This window comes from Oncorhynchus clarkii, chromosome 23 (genome assembly GCF_045791955.1).
Source record: "Oncorhynchus clarkii lewisi isolate Uvic-CL-2024 chromosome 23, UVic_Ocla_1.0, whole genome shotgun sequence".
Lineage (NCBI taxonomy): Eukaryota > Metazoa > Chordata > Actinopteri > Salmoniformes > Salmonidae > Oncorhynchus > Oncorhynchus clarkii.
Window position 1 is genome coordinate 10,058,854 of NC_092169.1, and position 16,511 is coordinate 10,075,364.

A 16,511-nucleotide genomic window follows, 5' to 3' on the forward strand; every position below is an offset into this window, starting at 1 on the left:
GACCACAAGGCGTTAGAGGGTAGTGCGTAAGGCCCAGTACATCACTGGGACCGAGCTTCCTGCCATCCAGGACCTCTATACCAGGCAGTGTCAGAGGAAGGGCCTACAAATTGCCAAAGTCTCCTGCCACCATAGTCATTGACTGTTCTCTCTGCTACTGCACGGCAAGTGGTACCGGAGCGCCAAGTCTAGTTCCAAAAGGCTTCTTAACGTCTTCTACCCCCAAGCCATAACACTGCTGACCAGCTAATCAAATGGCTACCCTGACCTTTTGCATTGACACCCCCCCCCCCCCCCCCCCCCTTACGCTGCTGCTACTCGCTATTTATTATCTATGCATAGTCACAAATTACCTCAACAAACCTGTACCGCCACACATTGTACCGGTACCCCCTGTATGTAGCCTCATTGTTTTATTGAAATTTATTCAAAATGGGGACACTTTGCCTACCCTGCGCTAGGGCTGCTAAATGAATGCAAGAGGAGTGACATAATTTCGTGCATCGCAGGACAAGCTCGTTAACCTAGTAATATCATCAACCATGTGTAGTTTGTTAACTAGTGATTATGTGAAGATTGATTGTTTTTTTATAAGATAAGTTTAATGCTAGCTAGCAACTTACCTTGGCTCCTTGCTGCACTCGCATACAGGTGGTCAGCCTGCCACGCAGTTTCCTCGTGGAATGCAATGTAATCGGCGTCCAAAAATGACGATTACCGATTGTTATGAAAACTTGACATCGGCCCTAATTAATCGGTCAACCTCTGGTCTGGAGGAAACCTGGCACCATCCCTACGGTGATGCATGATGGTAGCAGCATCATGCTGTGGGGATGTTTTTGCAAATATGGCCCCCCGGCCAAAACCTGTTTTCGCTTTGTCATTATGGGGTATTGTGTGTAGATTGATGTGGGGGAAAATGTAATACATTTTAGAATAAGGCTGTAAATGTGGAAAATGGGAAGGGGTCTGAATACTTTTCAAATGCACTGTAGGATGTGTATGGAAAAATAAATGTTTAAACATTTCGACCAATCAATTGGTCGAAAGAACAGACAATTCTTGGTCGACCAAGATAATTTTTTGTTGTTGTCGGGAACAGCCCTAATGTCTTATCATCATCTTGGGCAAATTGATGAATGTTCTAATAAATTCAATACATTTAGTTCATTTCCTACTAAGTTCAAAAATGTTTGCTTCCACTGGGAAGCCAAAAAGTTCCCAACCTGGAGATTTTAAATGATGATTGAGGATCCTCCAATTATGGTTTGTCCACCCCAGCACTCGCCTTCGTACAGAACTACTTTCCAGCTGCACCTCAAAAGGATAGTTTGAAAAGCGGCAATTAAGATTTGATTTTTGATTACTATGTATGCATAGGCTCTTGTTGTTTTAACGGAATAGCCTACACTGTTCTTTCAGCTTAGATTTACTCAGATGTACATACAACACAGTGTAGCCATAGCCTACAGGCCTAGTGCTTACATTTTTGTGTATATATTCTTTATGTATTCATTCGGGTTCACAGTGCAGACCCAACCCTTTATACGCCTCATTTCTACTGATGTGGTTGTTTAAAGGTTCAGTGCAGTGAAAAACATGATTTTGCTGTGTTTTAAATACTGTATTTCCACACTGAGGTTGGAGTAATACTGTGAAATTGTGAAAATGATGATGATGCCATTTTTGTGTAAGAGCTGAAATTTCAGCTTGTTTTGGTGGGATGGAGTTTTGGTCTGTCTGGTGACATCACCAGCCGGGAAATGTGTTAATAGACCAATAAGAAAGAGTTCCAAACCAAAGAGTTCCAAACCTTTCTGCCAATAACAGCTAGTTTTCAGTTTTCCCCCTCCCCACTCAGACCACTCCCAGATAGTCCTAGCATAATTATTGCTTGACAAATTGCTCTTTGCTAAGAAGCTATTTTTGTTTCCTTTTAACCAAATTTATTTAAAGCCAATCACAAGAAGGTACTTAAATGTTACCAAGAAATAATTTGATATTGAGGTAAAAACGGCAGCATTGGACCTTCAAAACCTAGTTGTGCTATCCCATGTCTGAACAGCTCTCCTATCTCCCATCTCCAGAAGCAGCTGGCCAACCTGCTGACAGACCTGGGCTGCACCAGCTCAGCCCTGCTAATCTACGAGAAGCTGGAGCTGTGGGAGGATGCTGTCATCTGCCTGGAGAGGATGGGCCAACATGGCAAGGTACAACACAGCCATTATAACCACCAGAAAAACGGTGACTTCCCTTCTCAGGCGCATTTAATACTCATTGCTTTACACAACAGTCAAAGGACATTCTTCGTACTAAACATGGGCACCATCACCACACAAAACACTCAAGAGAGAAGCTCATCTTGCCCACACTGGAAGAACAGTGAATATCACCGCTCTTTCCATCTACCCTGTTACCTAGCTATCTCGCTCTGCTCCCTACTCCCTCCTTCTCTCGCCCCCCGTCTATCTGTCTGTCTGTCTTTAGTGCGCACCTGTTTATGCACTCATTTGTGTTCTCGGGCATTCCAGCTGTCAGACGAATCAGTCCCAGGGAGATCTGGCTCTGTGTCTCTGGCGTTATTATTAACCTGTCTGGCCCCCAGGGCCCCCCTGGGACTCACACACTCCCAGATAGACAGAAATATAGCATGTTTGGGTTGGATCACTCTCTGAGTCCCCCTATCCTTCAGTCAGTGTCCTCTTGGTGGCGCTGATTTGAACGTTCTCTTTTATCTCTTGATGGTGAAACAACAGGCTGTGGAAATACAGGTCACAAGGGTAGCCGGCAGAACCAATGGCATTGGTTTTAGACTGTTTTCCACAGAGGCAGACAGTAAAGAATCAAAGATGTGGACATATGGCAGCTGTTTGTTTTTGTTGGTCCTCCTTTTTGATAGCGGATCGTTTTCATTTTCTTTTCTTTTTTGCTGGAAAAGTCTCAATGTTTACACAGGTGTTTTTTGTTGTTGTTTTTTTTCTCGCCCAACCTGCAAGGGCTCTCGGTCAGAATTGACTGAGGTAATAAAGCAGAGCAAGAATAAAGAGTCAGAGGTTAGGCAACCTCCTCTGTCAGACGATGTTCTGTCACGTCCTAGCAGAATGGTGGCGTGCCACACCAGGTAGAGGTCGAACTATTAGGATTTTTCAACGCCGATACCGATTTATTGGAGGACCAAAAAAATATAAACAAAGTATTTAGTCAGCCACCAATTGTGCAAGTTCTCCCACTTAAAAAGATGAGAGGCCTGTAATTTTCATATGCAGTTTAAAAAAATATGTAGTGTGTATTGATTTTAAGAAAGGCATTGATGTTTATGGTTAAGTACATTGGTGCAACGATTGTGCTTTTTTTCGCGAATGTGCTTTTGTTAAATCATTACCCATTTGGCGAAGTAGGCTGTGATTCGATGATACGTTAACAGGCACCGCATTGATTATATGCAACGCTGGACAAACTACTTAAACTAGTAATATCATCAACCATGTGTAGTTAACTAGTGATTATGTTCAGATTGATTGTTTTTTACAAGGTAAGTTTAATGCTAGCTAGCACCTTACCTTGGCTCCTTGCTGCACTCGCGTAACAGATGGTCAGCCTGCCACGCAGTCCCCTCGTGGATTGCAATGTAATCGGCTATAATCAACATCCAGAAATGCAGATGACCTATTGTTATGAAAACTTGAAATCGGCCCTAATTAATCGGCTATGCGGATTAATCGATCAACCTCTAACACCAGGCCAAGAAGAGAATCCTGTAACACTGTCCCCCATCTTGCTGTGGTTCTGAAAGTCATTGATGAAACCAGTGCCAGATTTGTCACAAATGCTCTGAGGATGTTCTCCTGAACCGTTACGCAATGGACATCTGGTTAATTGTCAGTAAGATTCTCGCTGAAGTATTTTCTTTCCCCTTGTCCTTTTAGTGATCGACCTGTTTAAGTGACGTCTCAGCATGATTCACAGGGTTCTTTTTCATAAATGCTCTGTAATAGCTAATATCACCACATCAATCTCTCTGGATCAACAGGGCTTGGCTTGGACAGATTGAGCAGAAATGAGTATTCTACACACAAGCATGCATGCCAGCACACACACATACCAGTGCTCCCTCCAGCTGACCTGTACTTAGCCGCTGCTCACAGTCCCAACCCTGAATGCGAGTCCTGCAGGCCATTGTGCTCCGTTAGTGAATTACAGCTGGTTTTGTCTTCCAATCTGATTACAGACGTGCATTCTGGTCAATATAATAAGTCCTCCACACTAAAACCATGCACTTTGGCCCCGGTCAGTACTCCATGTAACATGATAAAAAAGGCTAGACAATCCATTTGTCTGGAGAAGACTTGGGTGGATTCCAGCCGGTAGTCTCTTTGTACTAAACGTGCTGTTCCTGCTCTCGTTGTGTCTGAATGCATGCTGAATGTGATTGAGCCTGACCTGGCCGCACCCTGAGAAAAAAAGAATGTAACTAAAATAGAGAAACTAGGAGAGAGGGAGACCTGCATTAAGTCGATTTCTGTTGAATTCGTATGGTAGCTCTTGAGTTTAGAATGTAATTGTTGTATTACACCAGCCTTATGGATGAGCTATCTGTGTAAACCTTACATGGAAATAAACAAGATGAAACATTGAACAACACTTATATGGTATAACCCAGGCCAAAATAGCCACATTTGAAATAAATGTATGGTATTGACAAATGTTTAAAGCACCTCTGTTTCACAAATGGGACAGTAAATCACATATGAATATCCCGGGACATGCAGTTCAGACAGAGAACCCATTTAGAGAGTATATGTTCGCGTACAGAACTCATGAATGTTGTTCAATTTCTAGAAATATTCCAAGCCTGATTGGATTCCCTTCGATGTGCTACCACACCATGGAAAATTACTCTCCCCTTAACAAAATGTGTCATGGCCCCCATAGTAAGACAGGCCCCATTTATAAAAGTGACAGATATAGCCAAAGGGTGCTTCCACTCTACCCTTAAGCAAGGGTCAGTGAGTTCAGAGAACTCCTTATGTGGTTTTCCCAGCACAATAAGGGTGTCTGTACTTGGAGGAGTACTGAATCCCTCCTTTTCTCTCCCTCTACCTCTCCTCGCTCTCTCTCTCTTTTATGGAGGGGCATGCTGGGGGTTCTAACTGGTGGGCCATTCTCCAAGTTTATTAAAATCCAATTCACAATCACCCTTTTTTTTCCATTTCCCCCAGAAAATCGACTGAAATGCTTCTACTGAAAGTCATTCTCCAGTGAAATGCACATAGTCTGTCTTATTTCCTGGTGAGAGCGTGTCAAGTGTGCGTGGTCATAAGAGCGCTTTCTAATCAATTAGCCTAATTCTTAACCAGCAGTTGGCTGTAGGAGTGCCCAATTGATGTTGTGAATATAACCTTCCTAATATGATTTTTATCATGGTAATAAAATCTTGCCTGCCTTTCTGGGAAGCAGTCAGCCGTTTTCCCTCTTTCCTGGGTGTGCAGCACCCCTCCAAATAACTGAATGGCGGTAACTATAGGATTTACTGCAGTACCGATGACTGTGAAACTGTTAAAAATATTTGTTAAAGGGATCAGGCTCTTCCGCCAGCGGAGGGGGTGTGGTCTGGAAAAGGCCATGGAAGCCCACTTCTTTTTGACCAGCAGCACTAGTGTGCACTTTCTGTCATCAGTAGAGTTGCTGGACTCACCTTTATTTTCTGTGGTGTTAATCCCCTTTTGTCAACCCAGTCTGTGATTTGCAGATGTCCATGTCCATCTACTATTCAAGCTTATACCAAAAACACTTTTCGTCCAAACAAATATTCCACTTTGCCAGCCGTATTGTTTTTGCGTTGTAATTCCATTTGTTGGAGGTGAGTTCAGGGTTTTGTGGTGTGGAAGAGAGGGCTACGGTTACTCCATGAGGTAAAGGAATGCAATGAAAACCCAGAGTCCCTTGCGCCCAAAAGCACTCACCCTGAGCTGTGGGTAGATTGGGACGCTTCGACATGAACAGAAGCACTTCTCAAAGTGAAGGGAAGTGAAACCTGATCGTTATTCTACACTCTCCAAATCAGGGAGTACAGTACTCAAATCAGCTCTTTTGAGAGGTTCAGTGTCTGTTGGCTTGTTTCAACATCTTGATTGAGCTTCCTTTAACTTCTTGGCGCACCCATCCCTTTAGCGGGATCATTTTCGTCAACATCCGGCTGAATTGCAGAGCTCCAAATTCAAATTAAATTACTAAAAATATTTTATTTTCGTGAAATCACAAGTGCAATATAGCAAAACACAGCGTAGCTTGTTGTTAATCCACCTGGCGTATCAGATTTCAAAAAAGCTTTTCGGCGAAAGCAAACCAAGCGTTTATGTAAGGACATCTCTCTCACCAGACAAAACATTACAAACAGCTAGCAGCAAAGTAGATTGGTCACGAAAGTCAGAAAAGCAATAAAAATGAATCGCTTACCTTTGATCTTCGGATGTTTGCACTCACGAGACTCCCAGTTACACAATCAATTTTTATTTTGTTCCATAAAGATAATTTTTATATCCAAAATACCTCCATTTGGTTGGCGCGTTACGTTCAGAGGCTTGAGCGGTCACGACAGGGCAGACGAAAAGTCCAAATAGTATCCGTAAAGTTCGTAGACACATGTCAAACGTTTTTTTATAATCAATCCTCAGGTTGTTTTTACAATAAATAATCTATAATATTTCAACCGGACCGTAGCTTTTTCAATAGGAGAGAGAGAGAAAATGTTTGCTCCACTCTGTTGGCGCATGCAAAACGCTGCTGGCACCCAGCTATGCACTGACGCAATGTGATCTTTCTCGCTCATTTTTCAGAATAAAAGCCTGCAACTATGTCTAAAGACTGTTCAGACCATGTGGAAGCCATAGGAAAATGAATCTGGTTGATATCCCTTTAAATGGAGGGAAGGCATGCAATGGAACAGGGAGCTTTCAATATCAGTTCTGCTATACTCACAGACAATATTTTGACAGTTTTGGAAACTTTAGAGTTTTCTATCCTAATCTGACAATTATATGCATATTCTGGGCCTGAGAAATAGGCAGTTTCATTTGAGTACGTTTTTCATCCAAACATCAAAATACTGCCCCCTACACTCAAGAGGTTAACCAATGAGTGTATTGTGGCATTCCCAGACCAAATCAAAGCCTGATCATTGTTAGCAGAGAATGTTCAGTGTGCTGGCTCTGAGGGTCTTAAGGAGCAAAGCTCTTTCCCCCTCTCTCCCTGCCTCTCTCTCTCCTCCCTCTTCCCTCTGTTTTACTCCCTCCCTCCTTTCTCACTCCCTCTCTCCCAGGCAGAGGAGATCCTGCATAGGGAGCTGGAGAAGGAGTCCCCCAGTCTGTACTGCTTGCTGGGGGACGTGCTGCTGGACCACCAATACTACAACCAGGCCTGGGAGCTGTCAAACCATCGCAGCGCATGCGCCATGCGCTCCAAGGCCCTGCTGTACCTCCGGGCCAAGGACTTCCAACAGTGTGTGGAGTGCTTCAAGAAGTCACTCCGCATCACCACTATGCAGGTAAACTAACCTCTGATATGGCTAGCTTTGGGTAGGATATTTGAACAATTATTTGAGTCTCTAAAGTGGATTCTTGTCATGTCAGGACTACTCATAGGGTGGAACTCAACTACCTGACCTGCTGGTAACCTCCCTACAAGTGATATTTCCACATTTTTTAACGAATAGATGGATTCAATTAATCATTCAATAGCACTTTAGAGAGTAGGTTGGCACCGTAAAGAGAAGAAATCAGGAGTTAGTTTCACCCAGGCCATAGCGGAACAGAGGAAAGGGAAATCATTTCCTGTTTTCCTTCACTCTTCTGCCCTTTGTCCATATTTAATTCAGCAGGTCAGCCAGCAATAGGATGTTTTAATTTAGTTTGTTTTGCCATAATGACATTCCCCCTTCCATTTTTCAAGGAGTTGTTGAAGTATTGCCAAGGAGATATGAGAGCCCTTGTAACCGATCACTCTAGCTATTCTTTGGAGAATGAAGATAAACAGAATATAGGGGAATATACTCTACATGCCAGTCTCCCACCTCCCTTTGATATGAGCAATAAGATGTTGTGGTGAGAGGGGAAAGACACTCAAGTGTGGCTCAGATATCAGAGCTGGGGGGGAAACAAGGGTGAGAGAGCGAGAGGAAAAGAAAGGGAAATAGACGGGGAAGAGGGAAAGAGTCCGGGGGACTGACACCACAGCTGATTTGCATAGATGAGTCCTGCCCGTTAGTTGCAGAGCGGGACCTGCCACTCCCCCCGTGACAGGTGGGCTTTCCTCCAAAGCAAACATACATGCACAGGAGGGACGCAACATGAGCCAACATGGCGTTTGCCCCCCCCCCCCCCCCCCCCCCCCCCCACACACACACCTCTCCTGTGTGGACCCTGCCAGTGAGCGTGGTGGGGAAGTTTTGAACGCAGGACTCTTGAGAAAGTGTGGTAGGCTCAGCACGTTTTTACAGTGGATCAAGGGGGAGAGTTAGCATTTAGCACTAAGATAATACAGGATTCTCACCTGGAATAGAGAAATCTATAAAATGATATTGCACTCAACATTTAACAGTTTATGATTCCTTAACACTGCTCACTGTGTTTGTCTTGTTTCTACAGCTTGGGGTGTGGTTCACCCTGGGCTGTGCCTACTTTGCCCTGGAGGGCTATGAGGGAGCTGCCAGGGCCTTACAGACGTGTGTGTGTGGGACTGGAGCCAGATGTAAGTACATACTATATTACTACAACGCCTTCCTCCCAATGTCAGGCCTTACATCACCACATACAATGCCTTCAGAAAGTATTTATACCCCTTGACTTATTCCACATTTTGTTGTTACAGCCTGAATTAAAAATGGATTAAATATATTTTTTTCCTCCACACACACTGCCCCATAACGACAGTGAAAACATGTTTTTAGAAATGTTGGCAAATTTACTGCCAAAATATCTCATTTACATATGTATTCACACCAATGACTCAACACTGTGTAGGAGCCCCTTTGGCAGCGATTACAGCTGTGAGTCTTTCTGGGTAAGTCTCTAAGAGCTTTCCACACCTGGAGTCTACAACATTTGCCCATTTATTATTGTTTTAATTCTTCAAGCTCTGTCAAATCAGTTGTTGATCATTGCTAGACAGCCTTTTCAGGTCTTGCCATAGATTGTCAGGTAGATTTAAGTCAAAACGTTAACTCGGCCTTTCAGGAACATTCACTGTCTTGGTAAACAATTCCTATGTAGATTTGGCCTTGTGTTTTAGGTTATTTTCCTGCTGAAAGATGAATTATTCTCCCAGTATCTGGTGGAAAGCAGACTGAACCAGGTTTTCCTCTGCTTAGCTCCATTCCGTTTCTTTTTCATCCAGAAAAACTTCCCTCTATGCTTGAAAATATGGAGAGTGGTACTCAGTAATATGTTGTATTGGATTTGCCCCAAACATAACACTTTGTATTCAGGACAAAAAGTTACTTGCTTTACCACAGTTTTTGCAGTATTACTTTAGTGCCTTGTTGCAAACAGGATGCTTGTTTTGGAATATTTTTATTCTGTGTAACATTCCTTCTTTTCCCTCTGTCAATTAGGTTAGTATTGTGGAGTAACTACAATGATGTTGATCCATCCTCAGTTTTCTCCTGTCACAGCCATTAAACTAACTGTTTTAAAGTCACTATTGGCCTCATGGTGAAATCCCTGAGCGGTTTCCTCCTCTCCGGCAACTGAGTTAGGAAGGACGCCTGTATCCTTGTAGTTACTGGGTGTATTGATACACCATCTAACGTGTAATTAACAACTTGACAATGCTCAAATGGATGTTCCATGTCTGTTTTCTTCTTTTTTTTTCACCAACTACCAATAGGTGCCCTTTGTGGAGCATTGGAAAATCTCCCTGGTCTTTGTGGTTGAATCTGTGTTTGAAATTCTTGACTGGTTGACTTTACAGTTAATTGTATGTGTGGGGTACAGAGATGATGTCGTCGTTAAACACTATAATTGCACACCGAGTGAGTCCATGCAACTTATTATGTGAACTTATTTAGACTTGCCATAACAAACGGGTTGAATACTTATTGACTCTAGACGTTTCAGCTTTTCATTTTTTATTCTTTTGTAAACATTTCGAAACATTCCACTTTGGCATTATGGGGTATTGTGTGTATGCCATTGATAATAACAAAAAATCTAAATTTAATCAGTTTTAAATTCAGGCTGTAATACAACAAAATGTGGAAGAAGTGAAGGAGTGCGAATACTTTCTGATGGCACTGTATAGGAAGACAGAGTCGATCACATGAATGCGCAGTGGGACCATTAAAATACCATTCCTCTCTCATTTTGTCACTCCCTCTACCCCCTCCCCCCACTCTCTTTTTCCATTACTCTCACAAATGTGCACACATTCCCACACACAAACACACTCAGACAAACTGAGAACACGCCCTTACCGTAGCCCCAGTTATAACACTCTTGTCCTCCAGCAGTCTTTCCAATCCAACTTAATGACCCATACGGCACCTGTGTGCCCAATGCATCGGGAGGGAATGTACTCCTAGAGCACTCGGCAGAACCGATTTCTGCTCTGAGGGAGTTAGTCTTCTGCCACGGTATCTAAACAACCCTGTGCTTACTTGTGTGTAAACTGTTTTTCTCTTTCCCTCTCTTTTTCCTCCTTTAGAACGCAGAGGCGTGGAACAACCTCTCCGCCTGAGACAGAAGTGAGTACTGTACAGTCGCACCCCCTGGGCCATTAACCTGTCAATGATTGAACAGAATTAGGATGTAGAATTCAGTCATACGTACCATCAACGAGTGACTGGCTCAATGTTCGAATGTCTCCTGGTTTTGAATTTAGGGTCCCTCAGTCTAGTCGAGAGCCTCCTCTCCCCAGCTCACAAACAATTGACTGGACTGGAGGTTCGCTTTAGGGTGAGGAATTATATTATTGAGCCAACTGGTCTTGGTGGCTCTCACTGATACTCACTCACTTGGTCACTCACTCACCCGCCCATCCATCCACCCCCCTGGTGCCGGTTGACACAAGGCTAGAACAAAGACAGAGGACTCAAACGTTGATGTGATCAGCCCTGATATCCCTGAGTTTCCCAGGCCGCTACCTGTACTGATCAAGGACATGTCACTCTCACAGAGACAGTGAGAGGGAATCGCACTGTCAGCCAGCAGGCCTCCATTCAACCTGACCGTATTGATTTTTGGCTGAAGAGGGGTATCAAAGAGTGGGGGTTGAGACGAGATGTTGTCTGTGGAAGGACATTACAACACTTATCAAACAGAACATCGCCAGCCTGCATAACCCCACAGATAGCACTGATCTACACACTAGTGAAACAGATTGATGTTTACAAGGTTGTTTTTTTTCTCACCCCACTCCAACTTCTCTGGTCATTAGTTTGGTCTCGTAACTGACTTCAATGCTTTTCAATTACTTCCCGAAACTCACCGGGCAGTAGTAATGGGAAAGATAACATCGTAGCGCCCTCCTGATTTTACCACAGGACCTAGGTACACCCCTGCTGACCCTGACGAGGGCATCAGACAGATTTGTTAGGCTTAAGTCAATTAGAACATTCTCACCCCTGCAAGATGGGCAGGTTCGCTTATTTCCCCTGAAAACCACAAGCTCTTGCTGGCAGGACTCTCTGTTTGGGAAGCAGGACTCGCCACTGTTTCTTTCTTGGGAAACTTTCCCCCCTCAGCCCCTGTTCAAATCAGGTCTGTGCTTTCAGGCCTGAAATTAAAAAGTGTGGAGACTTCTACCTGGTTAGCGCTTGGGCTAATTCAGTCGAAGCCTTCTCTGTTGAAGAGGCTGGAGCCTGTGGTGTGAGTGCAGGTGGATCAGAGGGAGAGAATCAGGGCGGTTGTGACAGCCCGGCGCTAACTATGTAGCCTGCGTCTCACTGAGGTGTCAGACACAGAGGGCAGGCAGCCATGTCAGTCATGCTTGGCTATGCTCCACCTCTGGACATCTGCTGAAGTTACAGAGATACTGGCACCTCACCTGAAATCGTGACTAATTACTGAACTGTAGAAATGACGGGTAGGACCGAATCCAAACTTAAAGGAATAGTGCGAGATTTTGATAATTATATTGAAGGTAGTTTCGTGAGCCAGTGCTAACTAGCTTACCGGTAGACTTCCAGTCATTGCGCTAACGCTGGTTAGCATTGGCTCATGAAACTACCTTCAATTTCCTTCAAACTGTACATAAACATAATGGTATCCATGAGCTCATCTGACTCTGGGTAAGTAGAGAAAGGGCTTGTTTGCCAGAATCTTGCACTATCCCTTTGAGTAACTCAAATTGGTACAAATATCCCATTGACAGTAATGCATGATTTACTCCAAAGTCTGTGTGCATCTCAACTTAATATTAATTCCATAAGACGTTGTAAGCTGCTCCTGAAAAATATCATGAGCACCAGCCATGTAAAAACACTTCACTTGACACCACTAATTCCAGGCCCTGTCTGTCCCACTGTCTGTCAGGACCAAGGCGTTCCACAACCTGCAGGATGCTCTGAAGTGTAACCACGAACACTGGCAGACCTGGGAGCACTTCATCGCTGTCTGCACCGGCGTTGGAGAGTTTGCAGAGGCCATCAAGGCCTACAACCGCCTCATGGACCTGAGGGACAAATTCAAGGATGTACAGGTAACGATAGTGCCCACGGGCACAGATCTAGGATCAGTTATCCTGAAATCACAGCCTAAACCATTTAGGAGGAAATGCTAAATGGATCTTAGATCGGTGTCAGGGGGCGGTACGTGTAAAGCAACCTAGAATTTGAACATGCTGGACCCAATATGCCACCAGGAGCTTGCCTATAATGGCACAGTAATATCCTATTATTCAAGGAGTCGTGGCTGGACGAGGACCTGGTTAATATAAATCTAGCTGGTTTTTCTATACATTGCAGGACAGACCAGCAACATCTCATAAACTCAAGGGCGGGGATGTATGTCTCTTTGTTAACAACAGCTGGTGCACAATTTCGAATATTAAGGAAGTCTCGAGGTTCTGCACACCTGAGTTAGAATACCTCATGATCAACTGTAGACCATACTATTTACCAAGAGAGTTTTCATCCATTTTTTGTAGCTATCTATTTACCACCACAAACCAAGCTCTATAGGGCCATAAGCCAACAAGATAATATAGTGTCCGGTGATTTTAATGCAGGAAAACTGAAATCCGTTTTACCTCATTTCTACCAACGTCTCACCTGTGCAACTAGAGGGGTCACCTTGACTGCACATACAGAGACACATACAAAGCTCTCCCTCGTCCTCCATTTGGCAAATCTGACCATAACGCTATCCTTCTGATTCCTGCTTACAAGCAAAAACTCAAACAGGAAGTACCAGTGACCCACTCAATTTGGAAGTGGTCTGGTGAAGCAGATGCTAAGCTACAGGACTGTTTTGCTAGAGCAGACTCGAATATGTTTTGGGATTCATCCAATGACATTGAGAAAAGAGTTTGCCACATCAGTCACCTGCTTCATTAATAAATGCATCGAAGACGTTGCCCCCACAGTTACCGTACATACATATCCCTACCAGAGGCCATGGATTACAGGCAACATCCACACTGAGGTAAAGGCTAGATCTGCCTCTTTCAAGGAGCGGGACACTAACCCAGTTGCTTATAAGAAATCCTGCTATGCCACTTCTCAAACTCTTTCCACGGAGGGCCAAGTGTCTGCAGGTTTTCTCTCCTCACTTATATTTGATTGATGAATTAAGATCACAGATTAGTAAAGTACTTCCCTCACCTGGTTGTCTAGGTCTTAAACAAAACCCGAAGACACTAGCCCCTCCATAGAATGAGTTTGACACCCCTGCGCTACGCTCTCCGACAACCCATCAAGCAGGCAAAGCATCAATATAGGACTAAGATCAAATCCTACTGCGCCGGCTTTGGAGCGTGTTGTGTGTGGCAGGGCTTGCAAAATATCACAGATTACTGAGGGAAACCCAGCCAGAAGCTGCCCAGTGACACAAGCCTACCAGACGAGCTGAATGCCTTCTATGCTTGCTTCGAGGCAAGCGACACTGACCCATGCGTGAGAGCACCAACTGTTCCAGACACGTGTGATCGCGCTCTCCGTAGCCGATGTTAGTAAGACCTTTAAACAGGTTAACATTCACAAGACCGCAGGGACAGATGGATTACCAGGATGCATACCCAGAGCATGCGCTGACCAGCTGGCAAGTGTCTTCACTGACATTTTCCACCTTTCCCAGACCACATAGTTCCTGTGCCCAAGAAAGATTACTTGTCTAAATGGCTATCGCTCCGTAACACTCACATCTGTAGCCATGAAATTCTTTGAAAGGCTGGTCATGGCTCACATCAACACCATCGTCCCAGACACCCTGGACCCTCTCAAATTCACATACCGCCAAACAAATCCCCACCTACGTGAGAATGCTGTTCATTGACTGCAGTTCAACATTCAACACCATAGTGCCCTTGGGGCTCATCACTAATCTAAGGTCCCTGGAACTGAACACCTCCCTCTGCAACTGGATCCTGGACTTCCTGACGGGGCCTCTGAGGTGCGTGCTTAGTCCCCTCCTGTACTCCCTGTTCACCCATGACTGTGTGGCTGCGCACACATTAAGATTGCCGACGACACAATGGTGGTAGGCCTGATCACCGACAACGATGAGACAGCCTATAGGGAGAAGGTCAGAGGCCTGGCAGTGTGGTGCCAGGACAGCAACTTCTCCTTTGACAACAGTGAGACAAAGGAGCTGATCCTGGACTACAGGAATTGGAGGGCTGAGCCACACCCCATTCACATCGAGGCTGTAGTGGAGCGGGTCGAGAGCTTCAAGTTCTTCGGTGTCCATATCACTAAGGATCTATCATGGCCCAAACACACCAACACAGTCGTGAAGAGGTCATGACAACGCCTCTTCCCCTCAGGAGGCTGAAGAGCTGGCATGGGCCATCAGATGCTCAAAAAGTCTACAGCTGCACCATGGAGAGCGTCTTGACTGGCTGCATCACCACTGTGTTTGCGAACTGCTTGGCATCCGACCTCAAGGCACTATAGAGGGTAGTGCATACGGCCCAGTACATCATCCAGGACCTCTATACCAGGCGGTGTCAGAGGAAGGCCCAAAAAATGTATCCAGCCACCAAGACTCCAGCCACCAAGCCACAAACTGTTCTCTCTGCTACCGCACAGCAAGCCGTACCAATGCACCAAGTCTGGAAGCAACAGGACCCTGAACTGCGTTTACCCCCAAGCCATAAGACTTCTAAACAGACTGATAAATAGCTCATAAAATGGCAACCACGGCTGCCCACATTGACCTTTTTTGTACTAACTCTCTTGCGCTGACTATGCACACACACTGGACTCTACCCACACACTCACACATACTTACACTGACGCCCCAATACACACACACACATTACATACGCCAACACACACAACATGCACACACACTGGACTCTACCCACACACTCACACATACTTACACTGACGCCCCAATATATACACACACACACACTACATACGCCAACACACACAACATGTACACACACAATTTCACACTACATACACTGCTGCTAGTCACTTTACACCTACCTACAAAGCTACCTCAATTAACCTTGTACCCTTGCACATCAACTCGGTACTGGTATTCCCTTTGTATAGCCATGTTATTTTCTACTCCCTATATATAACCATGTTATTTTCGCTATATATAGCCATGTTTTCTACTCCCTATATATATAAAGATAGATCTATCTATATATATATCTATCTATCATTGTTATTTTTACTCTATTTATATTAGTTATTCTCTGTCAACTCTGCTTTGGAAAAGGACCTTCAGTAAGCATTTCACTGTTAGTCTACACCTGTTGTCTACGAAGCATGTGACATAAAATTGGATTTGATTTCACCATACACCTCATCTGCTTGTTCTACCCTGCTGCCCCTCTAATAATGACGGAGAAGTCTCAGCCGTGTCATTTGGGATTCAGCCTCCATAATTTGCCAGGGCACAGAAGGGTGCACTCAACCTCCTCTCTCCGCCTCTTAGCTCCATCACAAATCCAGGGCCACCCAGAGAATGAACCCAGGGGAATGAAAACTATGAGGGAGGTTGTAATCTGTTTGAGAAAAGCCACCACCACCTGCTACCACCTCTTTAATACTGAAATCACTTGGGTCAGGGAGCCCGATCATTCGGAGACCTGAACCTTCTAGAACTCCGTGACAACACACCACTTGAACACCAGTCTCTTATTTTGCTGAGGCTCTTATCCCCACGATGTCTAATGGAATGTCAGGTGTCGATATTGAAATGGGATCCATAAGACCCTGCTCACATTCTCTGAAGATGTCCCTGCAAAATGTCCACGGCAATAGTTGTACCCTGCCTGCTAGGCTTATCAGGGACTTTCATTTGGTTTCATTTTCAAAAATGTACAATCAGTGAATCATC

General features: G+C 44.5%; 1 pseudogene; it reads left to right on the forward strand.

Moving 5' to 3' along the window:
- Positions 1 to 16,511, forward strand: part of LOC139382000 (tetratricopeptide repeat protein 27-like) — a 145,730-nt pseudogene that overhangs the window by 107,923 nt on the left and 21,296 nt on the right.